An 18,797-nucleotide genomic window follows, 5' to 3' on the forward strand; every position below is an offset into this window, starting at 1 on the left:
TCACGTTGATTCAAGGACATCGCATTTAATGTTTTAGTTGAAATTAAATTGAAATGACATTGATTCAAACCAATTTGACCCAGTAGGGTCTTTGTCTTGGCATGACTTCAGTTCCTACGGTGTGGTGTTGTAAGTCGACATGTGCGCAGGGCCGAGGGAGGCGGCGTGGCCTGCGTGTGTGTTGTGCAATTGATATGGACGAGCATGTACACGCAGGTCACATCCGAAGGGTTGAAACGGAGTGGAGGTAAATGTCAGGATTAACACTCTGCTATGCTCTGCTCTCAGGACAGTACCTCCGTGATTGTACCACGCCGCGTAGCCTGCCCCGTCTGTCACTAGCAGTTACCCTCACTCTCTCTCTCTCTTTCGGAAAAACAAACTCTCTAAATAAAAAAAACCCACAACTGACAAACAAGCGGAGTATGAACAATCTATTTTGCTTTGGACAATGAACTAACGTCGACCTTACATGCTCTGTCCTTCGAAGGATGAGGAGTGAATTCTTACTCACAATAAGAAAAAAGCCCAACGCCGGCACTCAGAGTTCTGCAGCCAATAAGACCAGGGGCAAGAAAACACCAAATCATGAGTCAGAGCACTCAGAGAAAGCCTCAGAGAAACAACAGGCCAACCAGACAGAGCTGGGACACAGGAGGAAAATACATCAAATGTCAAACATTTTTCTAATAAAATGTCATAAACTCGATATAAATTGCAGTTACACTGTGTGTCCAAACAGGAACACTGGCCACTTGTTAGAATCCGAATCACCTTTATTCACAAAACACATGTGCATGTACAGGAATTTGACTCTGTGAAATGGTTCTGCGGCAATAAACAGAATCTACAGAGAGACAGTAACTGGGTATGTGGACCGATTTACACAATCCACGGACAGTGTACCTACCCTATGAACACCTGAGGCTAAAAACAATAGACTACACCATAAACACTATACGATACATTATAACGTATGCATGTAAAGATATTTGAATATAAAACTGTTTTACAGAATGATGTTCAATGGGTAAAATATATATGTCAGTTTGTGGCAGAGCACAGAAGGCAGTGCAGATAGCAATGTGCAGTTCTAGGATACAAGTGCAGGGTGCAGTCTGTGGATGGATAATGCTGTGCAACACAGAACGGTAAAGTCTATAATGTGTGACAATAATGCATGTGCAACCCATACATCAAAACGTTCTAGAACACAGAGTGCTATAGCTCCTCCCCCCCCCCATCTGCTCTGTGTCTGTCTGTCTGTCTGTAGTGCTGCCACTGCAGAGGAGATGTGATGCGCGAGAGATGCGTTTAATTAGCATGGTTGAGCAGGCAGCGCGCACACACACACACACACACACACACACACACTAGGCAGCAGAGACAACAAACAGCTGGATGGATGTCTGGCTACGATACACTCCATCTCAGATCTGCACTACACACACACACCTCCCATGTTCATAACTTTTTTTATTGTGCCTCAAACCGCAAGCTTAGCCTCTCCTGTTTGTGCACAGATATACACATAAACATAAACAGATATATGCCAACATATGCAAACCAGGCTTGCTCAGTCGCAAACTGATTAGAAATCTAACTCAAGCTAACTTTGAAATGTTCACTTACTTATTCTCTTCCTCACTCTCTCCGTCACTCCATTTCCTCACTCCACTATCTTTCTAAAATATAATTTGTTAATGATCTTTTTTGGCGAGGAGTCTTTGCTCATTAATTAGTGTGACACTGCAGGAGAGTAATCCTGCTAATTTAGCTGTTCTGGCCCAGGGACCCCTGTCCTTCTGTGTGGTAATTAAGCTGGTATTTTTTTTGTGACTATGGCCTCCGGCATTACCACCTAAGGTCACCTCCAGAAACAACTTGACAACTTGAACTGCTCTGTACAACCGAAGGCTAGCATCATTAAATGTTTGCTGTGGATCAATAGAGCAAAGTGATCGAAAGCTCACTACAAACTGAGTCTGTGATGTAGCCGCAATCGTCTATCTCTCTTTTCCCGGTTTGGTTTAGGGCTAAACTAGAGCTATTGTTTTAGATGATTTGGTAAACAATGCGTGTAGCACCCTCTATCATAATATAGAGTTTTATGATCTCAAAGTTGTCACCTAACAGAGGAAACACACTGAAGAAGGCACAGTGATGCTGAAACGTTGGTGTTTTACCCAATAAATAGCTGGGAGTTATTTTTTTATAGTTTACAAAACAACAAAACACATATAGCACAGTGCAGTCTGAAAGTATTCAGTTCCCTTGAATTTTTCCACATTTTGTTATGTTACAGTCTTATTCTCAAATGGATTAAATAAATTGTTTTCCTCATCAATCTACACACAATACCCAATAATGAAAAAGCAAGTTTACTTTTTATTTATTTTTTAAACCGAAATGCCTTTATTCACGTAATTATTCAGACCTTTTGCTATGAGGCTTGAAATTGAGGCTCAGGTGCATCCTGATTCCATTTATTATCCTTGAGATGTTTCTACAACTTGATTGGAGTCCACCTATGGTAAATGCAATGAATTGGACATGATTTGGAAAGGCACACACCTGTGTATATAATCAAATCAAATCAAAATCAAATTTTATTTGTCACATACACATGGTTAGCAGATGTTAATGCGAGTGTAGCGAAATGCTTGTGCTTCTAGTTCCGACAATGCAGTAATAACAAACAAGTAATCTAACTAACAATTCCAAAAAAAAACTACTGTCTTATACACAGTGTAAGGGGATAAAGAATATGTACATAAGGATATATGAATGAGTGATGGTACAGAGCAGCATAGGCAAGATACAGTAGATGATATCGAGTACAGTATATACATATGAGATGAGTATGTAAACCAAGTGGCATAGTTAAAGTGGCTAGTGATACATGTATTACATAAGGATGCAGTCGATGATATAGAGTACAGTATCTACGTATGCATATGAGATGAATAATGTAGGGTAAGTAACATTATATAAGGTAGCATTGTTTAAAGTGGCTAGTGATATATTTACATCATTTCCCATCAATTCCCATTATTAAAGTGGCTGGAGTAGAGTCAGTGTCATTGACAGTGTGTTGGCAGTAGCCACTCAATGTTAGTGGTGGCTGTTTAACAGTCTGATGGCCTTGAGATAGAAGCTGTTTTTCAGTCTCTCGGTCCCAGCTTTGATGCACCTGTACTGACCTCGCCTTCTGGAAGACAGCGGGGTGAACAGGCAGTGGCTCGGGTGGTTGATGTCCTTGATGATCTTTATGGCCTTCCTGTAGCATCGGGTGGTGTAGGTGTCCTGGAGGGCAGGTAGTTTGCCCCGGTGATGCGTTGTGCAGACCTCACTACCCTCTGGAGAGCCTTACGGTTGAGGGCGGTGCAGTTGCCATACCAGGCGGTGATACAGCCCGCCAGGATGCTCTCGATTGTGCATCTGTAGAAGTTTGTGAGTGCTTTTGGTGACAAGCCGAATTTCTTCAGCCTCCTGAGGTTGAAGAGGCGCTGCTGCGCCTTCCTCACGATGCTGTCTGTGTGAGTGGACCAATTCAGTTTGTCAGTGATGTGTATGCCGAGGAACTTAAAACTTGCTACCCTCTCCACTACTGTTCCATCGATGTGGATGGGGGGGTGTTCCCTCTGCTGTTTCCTGAAGTCCACAATCATCTCCTTAGTTTTGTTGACGTTGAGTGTGAGGTTATTTTCCTGACACCACACTCTGAGGGCCCTCACCTCCTCCCTGTAGGCCGTCTCGTCGTTGTTGGTAATCAAGCCTACCACTGTTGTGTCGTCCGCAAACTTACTTATAGGTAATTTCCATAGCTCTCAGCTTTCCAGAACATGCTGAATTCTACTTCAACTTGAGCACCTTTCTTTTATCAAGCCACAGAAAGTGCTATTAAGTTGAGGTCTGATTTTGCATTGAATTACAGCAACCACTTTTTAACGTGTCTCTACATCTACCTACATGTCACAACAGAAACCCCAACAAAAGCATTGACTGGTTTGGTCTGCAGTAAGTGCTTTTTATTGGGGTATCTGTTGATGGCCATTTGAAAACAAGCATTCTGTGGTGCTTTTCTGAACATGGTTTTTCTCCCAGTTTCACATTAAAGTTACCTTAAATGGAAGCATACATTTTTGCTGGAAGAATAAGTGCTTCTCTTTGGGGAAGCCATAACTGTGTTTTGCCACTAGGCTCTGCTCTTGAGTACCAAGAAAGACCACATAAACTTATTTTATGTGTTTCTAGCTGTTTCTAGCTTATTAGGGTAGCTGTTAATGGCCATTCTACAACAAGCATTCTGTGGAGCTGTTCTAAACATAGTTTATCTCCTTGCTTCACATTAAAGTTACCTTAAATGGAAGCATATATTTTATGCTGGAAGAATAAGTGCTTCTCTTTAAGGTTAACCTAACTGTGTTTTACCACTAGACTCTGCTCTCGAGTATCAAGAAAGCAAACATAAACTGCTTTCATGTGTTGTGTTCTTTGTTTCTCTGTAATCACACTTAACTTTTTCCCATCAACGATCAGCTGACAATGTGGAAGACACCTCATCAAGCTCAAGCACCTCAGTCATAAGCTGCCTATTCAAATTAGCATGAAGACAAATAGTTATTTCACAATAGGTGTGGAAGGGGCTTGGCCGTGAACTGCACAGCTATCAGTTAGTGTCCCCGAATATTTAAAATGAGCACGTCCCAGGGTAGAAACTCACTTTAATGAGACTCCTTGGAGGACTACCACCTACATGTATGGGCTCCAGACAAGATGGAAATCATGGAGTTAGCAGGAAGTCGTCTTTACCAGAGAAGACTGAGTGTAATCGCTGCCAAAGGTGCTTCAACAAGGTACTGTGGCCTTTTCTCTACCAAAACAGTAAGTAGTCCTTACCAGAGATCTCCAACTCTGGCCTTTTCCTTCCGAACCTGTCACAATTGGTACCCTAACAAGAGCATTGACTTGTCTATATAATGCAGTAAGTGCTACTTGTTGGTGTAGTTTGAATGACTTATGCAACAAAAAAATCACCGGATAGTCAGTGTTATCCTCTTTTGCCAATAGAAAGATTAATTCAAAGAAAAGCATTATTTGAGGCCATAGCTCATAAGTGCTTCTCTTTGGGGTAGTCTTAACTCTGTTACTTATAGGTAATTTCCATAGCTCTCAGCTTTCCAGAACATGCTGAATTCTGTTCAACTAATGAATCACCTTTCTTTTATCAAGCCACAGAAAGTGCTATTAAGTTGAGGTCTGATTTTTCATTGAATTACAGCAACCACTTTTTAACGTGTCTCTACATCTACCTACATGTCACAACAGAAACCCCAACAAAAGCATTGACTGGTTTGGTCTGCAGTAAGTGCTTTTATTGGGGTATCTGTTGATGGCCATTTGAAAACAAGCATTCTGTGGTGCTTTTCTGAACATGGTTTTTCTCCCAGTTTCACATTAAAGTTACCTTAAATGGAAGCATACATTTTTTGGAAGAATAAGTGCTTCTCTTTGGGGAAGCCATAACTGTGTTTTGCCACTAGGATCTGCTCTTGCAGTAAAGACAGGAAAATCAGACCACATAAAACTTATTGCCACTGTTTCTCTGATTCTTGATTATTAGGTAAACTGTTAATGGCCAAAGACCTACAACATAGTTGATCTCTGTAGATTGCTGTTATTTTAGACAGTTCCCAGTCTTGAGTCTGGTCTCGAGGCCACATATTGAGTTCTTGGTGTCAGATACTTTTCTACTCGCTTGACTAGGTCTTGGAAGTGGGGACTTTACTTTAGGACCAGTAAAAAACTCTTAATGCTTCCATTCACAGCACTAAACTCTGCATATCAGCTGTTCATAAACTGCTTTCATGTTTATGTCCTTTGTTTCATCTGTAAAACCTCAAATGGAAGCAACTTTTTCCCAATACTTGATTTAAGGTTAACCTAGCTGACAATGTTGGAAAGACGGCAAACATAAACTCAAGCACCTCAGTCATTTAGGTGTGTTCTTCAAATTTCTGCAATCACAAATTTTCCCATATTTCAGTGACAATGTGGAAGGGGCTTGCCCATGAACTGACAGCACCAGTGGTGTAGTGTCATAAGCTGCTTATTGAAATTGGGCATGAAGAAACTCACTTTAATGGTTACTTGCCTGGACTGGACTAGGCTATACCCGCTTTGTTTTTCAGTGGGCATTGTCTATACACACTTAATCCCTTCTGTTGCGTATCAAAGTGGACCTGCACAAAGCAACCTACATCGCAAAGCATATGGGCTCCAGACAAGTTAGTGTCCCCGAAATCATGAGCAGTTAGCAGAAACTCACTTTAATGAGACTCCTTGTTACCACCTTGTATGGGCTCAGACAAGATGGAAATCATGGAGTTAGCAGGAAGTCGTCTTTACCAGAGTTTTAACTTTTTTCTCTACCAAAACAGTAAGTAGTCCTTACCAGAGATCTCCAACTCTGGCCTTTTCCTTCCGAACCTGTCACAATTGGTACCCTAACAAGAGCATTGACTTGTCTATATAATGCAGTAAGTGCTACTTGTTGGTGTAGTTTGACGTGACTTATGCAACAAAAAATCACCGGATAGTCAGTGTTATCCTCTTTTGCCAATAGAAAGATTAATTCAAAGAAAAGCATTATTTGAGGCCATAGCTCATAAGTGCTTCTCTTTGGGGTTTAGTCTTAACTGTGTTACTTATAGGTCATTTCCATAGCTCCCTGCTTCGCAGAACATGCTGAATTCTACTTCAACTTGAGAACCTTTCTCTTAAGTGAAAGTGCTATCGAGATGGGACCTGATTTTACACTGAAATACAGCAACTACATTTAATGAGTCTCTACATCTACCTACATGTCACAACAGAAACCCTAACAAAAGCATTGACTGGTTTTGTCAGCAGTAGGTGCTTTTTTTGGGTAGCTGTTAATGACCATTCGACAACAAGCATTCTGTGGTGTATTTCCGAATGTAGTTTTTCTCCTTAGTTCACATTAAAGTTACCTTAAATGGAAGCATACATTTTGTGCTGGAAGAATAAGTGCTTCTCTTTGGGGTAAACATAACTGTGTTTTGCCACTAGGCTCTGCTCTTGAGTACCAAGAAAGACCACATAAACTTATTTTATGTGTTTCTAGCTGTTTCTAGCTTATTAGGGTAGCTGTTAATGGCCATTCTACAACAAGCATTCTGTGGAGCTGTTCTAAACATAGTTTATCTCCTTGCTTCACATTAAAGTTACCTTAAATGGAAGCATATATTTTATGCTGGAAGAATAAGTGCTTCTCTTTAAGGTTAACCTAACTGTGTTTTACCACTAGACTCTGCTCTCGAGTATCAAGAAAGCAAACATAAACTGCTTTCATGTGTTGTGTTCTTTGTTTCTCTGTAATCACAAGTAACTTTTTCCCATCAACGATCAGCTGACAATGTGGAAGACGCCTCATCAAGCTCAAGCACCTCAGTCATAAGCTGCTTATTCAAATTAGCATGAAGACAAATAGTTATTTCACAATAGGTGTGGAAGGGGCTTGGCCGTGAACTGCACAGCTATCAGTTAGTGTCCCCGAATATTTAAAATGAGCACGTCCCAGGGTAGAAACTCACTTTAATGAGACTCCTTGGAGGACTACCACCTACATGTATGGGCTCCAGACAAGATGGAAATCATGGAGTTAGCAGGAAGTCGTCTTTACCAGAGTTCTACGACTGTGGCCTTTTCTCTACCAAAACAGTAAGTAGTCCTTACCAGAGATCTCCAACTCTGGCCTTTTCCTTCCGAACCTGTCACAATTGGTACCCTAACAAGAGCATTGACTTGTCTATATAATGCAGTAAGTGCTACTTGTTGGTGTAGTTTGACGTGACTTATGCAACAAAAAATCACCGGATAGTCAGTGTTATCCTCTTTTGCCAATAGAAAGATTAATTCAAAGAAAAGCATTATTTGAGGCCATAGCTCATAAGTGCTTCTCTTTGGGGTAGTCTTAACTCTGTTACTTATAGGTAATTTCCATAGCTCTCAGCTTTCCAGAACATGCTGAATTCTACTTCAACTTGAGCACCTTTCTTTTATCAAGCCACAGAAAGTGCTATTAAGTTGAGGTCTGATTTTGCATTGAATTACAGCAACCACTTTTTAACGTGTCTCTACATCTACCTACATGTCACAACAGAAACCCCAACAAAAGCATTGACTGGTTTGGTCTGCAGTAAGTGCTTTTTATTGGGGTATCTGTTGATGGCCATTTGAAAACAAGCATTCTGTGGTGCTTTTCTGAACATGGTTTTTCTCCCAGTTTCACATTAAAGTTACCTTAAATGGAAGCATACATTTTTGCTGGAAGAATAAGTGCTTCTCTTTGGGGAAGCCATAACTGTGTTTTGCCACTAGGCTCTGCTCTTGAGTACCAAGAAAGACCACATAAACTTATTTTATGTGTTTCTAGCTGTTTCTAGCTTATTAGGGTAGCTGTTAATGGCCATTCTACAACAAGCATTCTGTGGAGCTGTTCTAAACATAGTTTATCTCCTTGCTTCACATTAAAGTTACCTTAAATGGAAGCATATATTTTATGCTGGAAGAATAAGTGCTTCTCTTTAAGGTTAACCTAACTGTGTTTTACCACTAGACTCTGCTCTCGAGTATCAAGAAAGCAAACATAAACTGCTTTCATGTGTTGTGTTCTTTGTTTCTCTGTAATCACAATAACTTTTTCCCCATCAACGATCAGCTGACAATGTGGAAGACGCCTCATCAAGCTCAAGCACCTCAGTCATAAGCTGCTTATTCAAATTAGCATGAAGACAAATAGTTATTTCACAATAGGTGTGGAAGGGGCTTGGCCGTGAACTGCACAGCTATCAGTTAGTGTCCCCGAATATTTAAAATGAGCACGTCCCAGGGTAGAAACTCACTTTAATGAGACTCCTTGGAGGACTACCACCTACATGTATGGGCTCCAGACAAGATGGAAATCATGGAGTTAGCAGGAAGTCGTCTTTACCAGAGTTCTACGACTGTGGCCTTTTCTCTACCAAAACAGTAAGTAGTCCTTACCAGAGATCTCCAACTCTGGCCTTTTCCTTCCGAACCTGTCACAATTGGTACCCTAACAAGAGCATTGACTTGTCTATATAATGCAGTAAGTGCTACTTGTTGGTGTAGTTTGACGTGACTTATGCAACAAAAAATCACCGGATAGTCAGTGTTATCCTCTTTTGCCAATAGAAAGATTAATTCAAAGAAAAGCATTATTTGAGGCCATAGCTCATAAGTGCTTCTCTTTGGGGTAGTCTTAACTCTGTTACTTATAGGTAATTTCCATAGCTCTCAGCTTTCCAGAACATGCTGAATTCTACTTCAACTTGAGCACCTTTCTTTTATCAAGCCACAGAAAGTGCTATTAAGTTGAGGTCTGATTTTGCATTGAATTACAGCAACCACTTTTTAACGTGTCTCTACATCTACCTACATGTCACAACAGAAACCCCAACAAAAGCATTGACTGGTTTGGTCTGCAGTAAGTGCTTTTTATTGGGGTATCTGTTGATGGCCATTTGAAAACAAGCATTCTGTGGTGCTTTTCTGAACATGGTTTTTCTCCCAGTTTCACATTAAAGTTACCTTAAATGGAAGCATACATTTTTTGCTGGAAGAATAAGTGCTTCTCTTTGGGGAAGCCATAACTGTGTTTTGCCACTAGGCTCTGCTCTTGAGTACCAAGAAAGACCACATAAACTTATTTTATGTGTTTCTAGCTGTTTCTAGCTTATTAGGGTAGCTGTTAATGGCCATTCTACAACAAGCATTCTGTGGAGCTGTTCTAAACATAGTTTATCTCCTTGCTTCACATTAAAGTTACCTTAAATGGAAGCATATATTTTATGCTGGAAGAATAAGTGCTTCTCTTTAAGGTTAACCTAACTGTGTTTTACCACTAGACTCTGCTCTCGAGTATCAAGAAAGCAAACATAAACTGCTTTCATGTGTTGTGTTCTTTGTTTCTCTGTAATCACAAGTAACTTTTTCCCATCAACGATCAGCTGACAATGTGGAAGACGCCTCATCAAGCTCAAGCACCTCAGTCATAAGCTGCTTATTCAAATTAGCATGAAGACAAATAGTTATTTCACAATAGGTGTGGAAGGGGCTTGGCCGTGAACTGCACAGCTATCAGTTAGTGTCCCCGAATATTTAAAATGAGCACGTCCCAGGGTAGAAACTCACTTTAATGAGACTCCTTGGAGGACTACCACCTACATGTATGGGCTCCAGACAAGATGGAAATCATGGAGTTAGCAGGAAGTCGTCTTTACCAGAGTTCTACGACTGTGGCCTTTTCTCTACCAAAACAGTAAGTAGTCCTTACCAGAGATCTCCAACTCTGGCCTTTTCCTTCCGAACCTGTCACAATTGGTACCCTAACAAGAGCATTGACTTGTCTATATAATGCAGTAAGTGCTACTTGTTGGTGTAGTTTGACGTGACTTATGCAACAAAAAATCACCGGATAGTCAGTGTTATCCTCTTTTGCCAATAGAAAGATTAATTCAAAGAAAAGCATTATTTGAGGCCATAGCTCATAAGTGCTTCTCTTTGGGGTAGTCTTAACTCTGTTACTTATAGGTAATTTCCATAGCTCTCAGCTTTCCAGAACATGCTGAATTCTACTTCAACTTGAGCACCTTTCTTTTATCAAGCCACAGAAAGTGCTATTAAGTTGAGGTCTGATTTTGCATTGAATTACAGCAACCACTTTTTAACGTGTCTCTACATCTACCTACATGTCACAACAGAAACCCCAACAAAAGCATTGACTGGTTTGGTCTGCAGTAAGTGCTTTTTATTGGGGTATCTGTTGATGGCCATTTGAAAACAAGCATTCTGTGGTGCTTTTCTGAACATGGTTTTTCTCCCAGTTTCACATTAAAGTTACCTTAAATGGAAGCATACATTTTTGCTGGAAGAATAAGTGCTTCTCTTTGGGGAAGCCATAACTGTGTTTTGCCACTAGGCTCTGCTCTTGAGTACCAAGAAAGACCACATAAACTTATTTTATGTGTTTCTAGCTGTTTCTAGCTTATTAGGGTAGCTGTTAATGGCCATTCTACAACAAGCATTCTGTGGAGCTGTTCTAAACATAGTTTATCTCCTTGCTTCACATTAAAGTTACCTTAAATGGAAGCATATATTTTATGCTGGAAGAATAAGTGCTTCTCTTTAAGGTTAACCTAACTGTGTTTTACCACTAGACTCTGCTCTCGAGTATCAAGAAAGCAAACATAAACTGCTTTCATGTGTTGTGTTCTTTGTTTCTCTGTAATCACAAGTAACTTTTTCCCATCAACGATCAGCTGACAATGTGGAAGACGCCTCATCAAGCTCAAGCACCTCAGTCATAAGCTGCTTATTCAAATTAGCATGAAGACAAATAGTTATTTCACAATAGGTGTGGAAGGGGCTTGGCCGTGAACTGCACAGCTATCAGTTAGTGTCCCCGAATATTTAAAATGAGCACGTCCCAGGGTAGAAACTCACTTTAATGAGACTCCTTGGAGGACTACCACCTACATGTATGGGCTCCAGACAAGATGGAAATCATGGAGTTAGCAGGAAGTCGTCTTTACCAGAGTTCTACGACTGTGGCCTTTTCTCTACCAAAACAGTAAGTAGTCCTTACCAGAGATCTCCAACTCTGGCCTTTTCCTTCCGAACCTGTCACAATTGGTACCCTAACAAGAGCATTGACTTGTCTATATAATGCAGTAAGTGCTACTTGTTGGTGTAGTTTGACGTGACTTATGCAACAAAAAATCACCGGATAGTCAGTGTTATCCTCTTTTGCCAATAGAAAGATTAATTCAAAGAAAAGCATTATTTGAGGCCATAGCTCATAAGTGCTTCTCTTTGGGGTAGTCTTAACTCTGTTACTTATAGGTAATTTCCATAGCTCTCAGCTTTCCAGAACATGCTGAATTCTACTTCAACTTGAGCACCTTTCTTTTATCAAGCCACAGAAAGTGCTATTAAGTTGAGGTCTGATTTTGCATTGAATTACAGCAACCACTTTTTAACGTGTCTCTACATCTACCTACATGTCACAACAGAAACCCCAACAAAAGCATTGACTGGTTTGGTCTGCAGTAAGTGCTTTTTATTGGGGTATCTGTTGATGGCCATTTGAAAACAAGAAAACAAGCATTCTGTGGTGCTTTTCTGAACATGGTTTTTCTCCCAGTTTCACATTAAAGTTACCTTAAATGGAAGCATACATTTTTGCTGGAAGAATAAGTGCTTCTCTTTGGGGAAGCCATAACTGTGTTTTGCCACTAGGCTCTGCTCTTGAGTACCAAGAAAGACCACATAAACTTATTTTATGTGTTTCTAGCTGTTTCTAGCTTATTAGGGTAGCTGTTAATGGCCATTCTACAACAAGCATTCTGTGGAGCTGTTCTAAACATAGTTTATCTCCTTGCTTCACATTAAAGTTACCTTAAATGGAAGCATATATTTTATGCTGGAAGAATAAGTGCTTCTCTTTAAGGTTAACCTAACTGTGTTTTACCACTAGACTCTGCTCTCGAGTATCAAGAAAGCAAACATAAACTGCTTTCATGTGTTGTGTTCTTTGTTTCTCTGTAATCACAAGTAACTTTTTCCCATCAACGATCAGCTGACAATGTGGAAGACGCCTCAACTCAAGCACCTCAGTCATAAGCTGCTTATTCAAATTAGCATGAAGACAAATAGTTATTTCACAATAGGTGTGGAAGGGGCTTGGCCGTGAACTGCACAGCTATCAGTTAGTGTCCCCGAATATTTAAAATGAGCACGTCCCAGGGTAGAAACTCACTTTAATGAGACTCCTTGGAGGACTACCACCTACATGTATGGGCTCCAGACAAGATGGAAATCATGGAGTTAGCAGGAAGTCGTCTTTACCAGAGTTCTACGACTGTGGCCTTTTCTCTACCAAAACAGTAAGTAGTCCTTACCAGAGATCTCCAACTCTGGCCTTTTCCTTCCGAACCTGTCACAATTGGTACCCTAACAAGAGCATTGACTTGTCTATATAATGCAGTAAGTGCTACTTGTTGGTGTAGTTTGACGTGACTTATGCAACAAAAAATCACCGGATAGTCAGTGTTATCCTCTTTTGCCAATAGAAAGATTAATTCAAAGAAAAGCATTATTTGAGGCCATAGCTCATAAGTGCTTCTCTTTGGGGTAGTCTTAACTCTGTTACTTATAGGTAATTTCCATAGCTCTCAGCTTTCCAGAACATGCTGAATTCTACTTCAACTTGAGCACCTTTCTTTTATCAAGCCACAGAAAGTGCTATTAAGTTGAGGTCTGATTTTGCATTGAATTACAGCAACCACTTTTTAACGTGTCTCTACATCTACCTACATGTCACAACAGAAACCCCAACAAAAGCATTGACTGGTTTGGTCTGCAGTAAGTGCTTTTATTGGGGTATCTGTTGATGGCCATTTGAAAACAAGCATTCTGTGGTGCTTTTCTGAACATGGTTTTTCTCCCAGTTTCACATTAAAGTTACCTTAAATGGAAGCATACATTTTTAGCTGGAAGAATAAGTGCTTCTCTTTGGGGAAGCCATAACTGTGTTTTGCCACTAGGCTCTGCTCTTGAGTACCAAGAAAGACCACATAAACTTATTTTATGTGTTCTAGCTGTTTCTAGCTTATTAGGGTAGCTGTTAATGGCCATTCTACAACAAGCATTCTGTGGAGCTGTTCTAAACATAGTTTATCTCCTTGCTTCACATTAAAGTTACCTTAAATGGAAGCATATATTTTATGCTGGAAGAATAAGTGCTTCTCTTTAAGGTTAACCTAACTGTGTTTTACCACTAGACTCTGCTCTCGAGTATCAAGAAAGCAAACATAAACTGCTTTCATGTGTTGTGTTCTTTGTTTCTCTGTAATCACAAGTAACTTTTTCCCATCAACGATCAGCTGACAATGTGGAAGACGCCTCATCAAGCTCAAGCACCTCAGTCATAAGCTGCTTATTCAAATTAGCATGAAGACAAATAGTTATTTCACAATAGGTGTGGAAGGGGCTTGGCCGTGAACTGCACAGCTATCAGTTAGTGTCCCCGAATATTTAAAATGAGCACGTCCCAGGGTAGAAACTCACTTTAATGAGACTCCTTGGAGGACTACCACCTACATGTATGGGCTCCAGACAAGATGGAAATCATGGAGTTAGCAGGAAGTCGTCTTTACCAGAGTTCTACGACTGTGGCCTTTTCTCTACCAAAACAGTAAGTAGTCCTTACCAGAGATCTCCAACTCTGGCCTTTTCCTTCCGAACCTGTCACAATTGGTACCCTAACAAGAGCATTGACTTGTCTATATAATGCAGTAAGTGCTACTTGTTGGTGTAGTTTGACGTGACTTATGCAACAAAAAATCACCGGATAGTCAGTGTTATCCTCTTTTGCCAATAGAAAGATTAATTCAAAGAAAAGCATTATTTGAGGCCATAGCTCATAAGTGCTTCTCTTTGGGGTAGTCTTAACTCTGTTACTTATAGGTAATTTCCATAGCTCTCAGCTTTCCAGAACATGCTGAATTCTACTTCAACTTGAGCACCTTTCTTTTATCAAGCCACAGAAAGTGCTATTAAGTTGAGGTCTGATTTTGCATTGAATTACAGCAACCACTTTTTAACGTGTCTCTACATCTACCTACATGTCACAACAGAAACCCCAACAAAAGCATTGACTGGTTTGGTCTGCAGTAAGTGCTTTTTATTGGGGTATCTGTTGATGGCCATTTGAAAACAAGCATTCTGTGGTGCTTTTCTGAACATGGTTTTTCTCCCAGTTTCACATTAAAGTTACCTTAAATGGAAGCATACATTTTTTGCTGGAAGAATAAGTGCTTCTCTTTGGGGAAGCCATAACTGTGTTTTGCCACTAGGCTCTGCTCTTGAGTACCAAGAAAGACCACATAAACTTATTTTATGTGTTTCTAGCTGTTTCTAGCTTATTAGGGTAGCTGTTAATGGCCATTCTACAACAAGCATTCTGTGGAGCTGTTCTAAACATAGTTTATCTCCTTGCTTCACATTAAAGTTACCTTAAATGGAAGCATATATTTTATGCTGGAAGAATAAGTGCTTCTCTTTAAGGTTAACCTAACTGTGTTTTACCACTAGACTCTGCTCTCGAGTATCAAGAAAGCAAACATAAACTGCTTTCATGTGTTGTGTTCTTTGTTTCTCTGTAATCACAAGTAACTTTTTCCCATCAACGATCAGCTGACAATGTGGAAGACGCCTCATCAAGCTCAAGCACCTCAGTCATAAGCTGCTTATTCAAATTAGCATGAAGACAAATAGTTATTTCACAATAGGTGTGGAAGGGGCTTGGCCGTGAACTGCACAGCTATCAGTTAGTGTCCCCGAATATTTAAAATGAGCACGTCCCAGGGTAGAAACTCACTTTAATGAGACTCCTTGGAGGACTACCACCTACATGTATGGGCTCCAGACAAGATGGAAATCATGGAGTTAGCAGGAAGTCGTCTTTACCAGAGTTCTACGACTGTGGCCTTTTCTCTACCAAAACAGTAAGTAGTCCTTACCAGAGATCTCCAACTCTGGCCTTTTCCTTCCGAACCTGTCACAATTGGTACCCTAACAAGAGCAAGAGCATGACTTGTCTATATAATGCAGTAAGTGCTACTTGTTGGTGTAGTTTGACGTGACTTATGCAACAAAAAATCACCGGATAGTCAGTGTTATCCTCTTTTGCCAATAGAAAGATTAATTCAAAGAAAAGCATTATTTGAGGCCATAGCTCATAAGTGCTTCTCTTTGGGGTAGTCTTAACTCTGTTACTTATAGGTAATTTCCATAGCTCTCAGCTTTCCAGAACATGCTGAATTCTACTTCAACTTGAGCACCTTTCTTTTATCAAGCCACAGAAAGTGCTATTAAGTTGAGGTCTGATTTTGCATTGAATTACAGCAACCACTTTTTAACGTGTCTCTACATCTACCTACATGTCACAACAGAAACCCCAACAAAAGCATTGACTGGTTTGGTCTGCAGTAAGTGCTTTTTATTGGGGTATCTGTTGATGGCCATTTGAAAACAAGCATTCTGTGGTGCTTTTCTGAACATGGTTTTTCTCCCAGTTTCACATTAAGTTACCTTAAATGGAAGCATACATTTTTTGCTGGAAGAATAAGTGCTTCTCTTTGGGGAAGCCATAACTGTGTTTTGCCACTAGGCTCTGCTCTTGAGTACCAAGAAAGACCACATAAACTTATTTTATGTGTTTCTAGCTGTTTCTAGCTTATTAGGGTAGCTGTTAATGGCCATTCTACAACAAGCATTCTGTGGAGCTGTTCTAAACATAGTTTATCTCCTTGCTTCACATTAAAGTTACCTTAAATGGAAGCATATATTTTATGCTGGAAGAATAAGTGCTTCTCTTTAAGGTTAACCTAACTGTGTTTTACCACTAGACTCTGCTCTCGAGTATCAAGAAAGCAAACATAAACTGCTTTCATGTGTTGTGTTCTTTGTTTCTCTGTAATCACAAGTAACTTTTTCCCATCAACGATCAGCTGACAATGTGGAAGACGCCTCATCAAGCTCAAGCACCTCAGTCATAAGCTGCTTATTCAAATTAGCATGAAGACAAATAGTTATTTCACAATAGGTGTGGAAGGGGCTTGGCCGTGAACTGCACAGCTATCAGTTAGTGTCCCCGAATATTTAAAATGAGCACGTCCCAGGGTAGAAACTCACTTTAATGAGACTCCTTGGAGGACTACCACCTACATGTATGGGCTCCAGACAAGATGGAAATCATGGAGTTAGCAGGAAGTCGTCTTTACCAGAGTTCTACGACTGTGGCCTTTTCTCTACCAAAACAGTAAGTAGTCCTTACCAGAGATCTCCAACTCTGGCCTTTTCCTTCCGAACCTGTCACAATTGGTACCCTAACAAGAGCATTGACTTGTCTATATAATGCAGTAAGTGCTACTTGTTGGTGTAGTTTGACGTGACTTATGCAACAAAAAATCACCGGATAGTCAGTGTTATCCTCTTTTGCCAATAGAAAGATTAATTCAAAGAAAAGCATTATTTGAGGCCATAGCTCATAAGTGCTTCTCTTTGGGGTAGTCTTAACTCTTAACTGTTACTTATAGGTAATTTCCATAGCTCTCAGCTTTCCAGAACATGCTGAATTCTACTTCAACTTGAGCACCTTTCTTTTATCAAGCCACAGAAAGTGCTATTAAGTTGAGGTCTGATTTTGCATTGAATTACAGCAACCACTTTTTAACGTGTCTCTACATCTACCTACATGTCACAACAGAAACCCCAACAAAAGCATTGACTGGTTTGGTCTGCAGTAAGTGCTTTTTATTGGGGTATCTGTTGATGGCCATTTGAAAACAAGCATTCTGTGGTGCTTTTCTGAACATGGTTTTTCTCCCAGTTTCACATTAAAGTTACCTTAAATGGAAGCATACATTTTTTGCTGGAAGAATAAGTGCTTCTCTTTGGGGAAGCCATAACTGTGTTTTGCCACTAGGCTCTGCTCTTGAGTACCAAGAAAGACCACATAAACTTATTTTATGTGTTTCTAGCTGTTTCTAGCTTATTAGGGTAGCTGTTAATGGCCATTCTACACAAGCATTCTGTGGAGCTGTTCTAAACATAGTTTATCTCCTTGCTTCACATTAAAGTTACCTTAAATGGAAGCATATATTTTATGCTGGAAGAATAAGTGCTTCTCTTTAAGGTTAACCTAACTGTGTTTTACCACTAGACTCTGCTCTCGAGTATCAAGAAAGCAAACATAAACTGCTTTCATGTGTTGTGTTCTTTGTTTCTCTGTAATCACAAGTAACTTTTTCCCATCAACGATCAGCTGACAATGTGGAAGACGCCTCATCAAGCTCAAGCACCTCAGTCATAAGCTGCTTATTCAAATTAGCATGAAGACAAATAGTTATTTCACAATAGGTGTGGAAGGGGCTTGGCCGTGAACTGCACAGCTATCAGTTAGTGTCCCCGAATATTTAAAATGAGCACGTCCCAGGGTAGAAACTCACTTTAATGAGACTCCTTGGAGGACTACCACCTACATGTATGGGCTCCAGACAAGATGGAAATCATGGAGTTAGCAGGAAGTCGTCTTTACCAGAGTTCTACGACTGTGGCCTTTTCTCTACCAAAACAGTAAGTAGTCCTTACCAGAGATCTCCAACTCTGGCCTTTTCCTTCCGAACCTGTCACAATTGGTACCCTAACAAGAGCATTGACTTGTCTATATAATGCAGTAAGTGCTACTTGTTGGTGTAGTTTGACGTGACTTATGCAACAAAAAATCACCGGATAGTCAGTGTTATCCTCTTTTGCCAATAGAAAGATTAATTCAAAGAAAAGCATTATTTGAGGCCATAGCTCATAAGTGCTTCTCTTTGGGGTAGTCTTAACTCTGTTACTTATAGGTAATTTCCATAGCTCTCAGCTTTCCAGAACATGCTGAATTCTACTTCAACTTGAGCACCTTTCTTTTATCAAGCCACAGAAAGTGCTATTAAGTTGAGGTCTGATTTTGCATTGAATTACAGCAACCACTTTTTAACGTGTCTCTACATCTACCTACATGTCACAACAGAACAACCAACAAAAGCATTGACTGGTTTGGTCTGCAGTAAGTGCTTTTTATTTCGGGTATCTGTTGAGGGCCATTTGAAAACAAGCATTCTGTGGTGCTTTTCTGA

Source organism: Oncorhynchus tshawytscha, linkage group LG27 (assembly GCF_018296145.1).
Source record: "Oncorhynchus tshawytscha isolate Ot180627B linkage group LG27, Otsh_v2.0, whole genome shotgun sequence".
Classification (NCBI taxonomy): Eukaryota; Metazoa; Chordata; class Actinopteri; order Salmoniformes; family Salmonidae; genus Oncorhynchus; species Oncorhynchus tshawytscha.